Source organism: Schistocerca cancellata, chromosome 7 (assembly GCF_023864275.1).
Source record: "Schistocerca cancellata isolate TAMUIC-IGC-003103 chromosome 7, iqSchCanc2.1, whole genome shotgun sequence".
NCBI classification, from domain to species: Eukaryota; Metazoa; Arthropoda; class Insecta; order Orthoptera; family Acrididae; genus Schistocerca; species Schistocerca cancellata.
The window spans coordinates 216,425,002-216,426,453 of NC_064632.1; the positions used below are offsets into that span (position 1 = coordinate 216,425,002).

General features: G+C 43.9%; 1 pseudogene; it reads left to right on the plus strand.

Moving 5' to 3' along the window:
* The first annotated feature begins 826 nt into the window (after window positions 1-826).
* Window positions 827-927, plus strand: LOC126093527 (U6 spliceosomal RNA; annotated as a pseudogene).
* Window positions 928-1,452: the final 525 nt, after the last annotated feature.

Genomic DNA, 1,452 nt, shown 5'->3' on the forward strand with positions numbered 1-1,452 from the left:
TGTGGAATCTTATGGGACTTATCTGCTAAGGTCATCAGCCCCTAAGCTTACACACTACTTAACCTAAATTATCCTAAGGACAAACACACATACTCATGCCCGAGAGAGGACTCGAATCTCCGCCGGGACCAGCCGCACAGTCCATGACTGCAGCAACTTAGCCAGCTCGGCTAATCGCGCGCGGCAAATGAAATCAGACCACGGTATTAGGCAATCTTTGGATGGACAAACGAGTAATGGCTACCTTCATTTTAGCTGTTACTCTTCTTTTGTTTTACCAGTTCGCTGTCAACTGCTTCCTGAACATCGGTATGGGACTGCTTACTGCGGTACTCCCCGTCTGCACGATATTTACGTTTCTAGTTCATTTGTAATTCACTTCCATGCATTTTAGAGTGAAGTTTTACTCATGCCATCATGATTTTAGAATGTCTTGTCTTCCTATCTAACATTATATGTATGACTAATTTAGCTACTGAATTTCAGCAGCTGCTTTGGTTGTTTCTAACTGTAAGACTGAATGCTGCCGGATTTATCAAAAAACCTTCGTATTAACATTTTGGTAAGCTAGCCGGGATGCCCTGGCTTCGGGTGTCTGGAGTTGCTTTGGCAAGCTGTCAGGTACGTGAGCTCCGTACGCGCCGGTATTAAGACCATGCGCAACCGCAGTGCGGATAAAGGGGCTGAGCAGTACATGGGCAGACAGTCCGCTGGCAGAGGAGTACGTTAAGATTGCTCACCACAGTGATGAGTGCCAACTGGGAAAGTCTCAGGTCTTCCTGCTTGGAGTTGGCTATCTGTTGGGTGTACCTGTTGCTTAGAGAGTACTCTCTTCAGCGGTGTGTGTACTAAAACTGGAACGATAGAAGATTAGCATGGCCCCTGCGCAAGAATGACACGAGAAATCTTAAAGCTTTCCGCATTTTTACCACCGACATGATAGCTCAGCATGTTCGGTCAAAAAGCTGGCTGCATCTGTAATAAAAAAAAAAACAAATAAGAAATAAAAAACTGAATGAAGTATTCAATGATAAAGTTCAAGAGGTGTCATGTTGTAAGTAGGCTGTTTGTGTTTTCTTATTGGCAACGTTACGTAGCTCTCTGTATGAAAATCACTGGCTGTGCTGTGTACAGTCTGTGGCTAGTTTGCATTGTTGTCTGCCAATGTAGTGTTGGGCAGCGGCAGCTGGATGTGAACAGCGCGTAGCGTTGCGCAGTTGGAGGTGAGCCGCCAGCAGTGGTGGATGTGGAGAGAGAAATGGCGGAGTTTTGAAATTTGTAAAAATGGATGTCATGAACTGCTATATATATTATGATTATTAAGGTAAATAAATTGTTTGTTCTCTATTAAAATCTTTCATTTGCTAACTATGCCTATCAGTAGTTAGTGCCTTCAGTAGTTTGAATCTTTTATTTAGCTGGCAGTAGTGGCGCTCGCTGTATTGCAGTAGT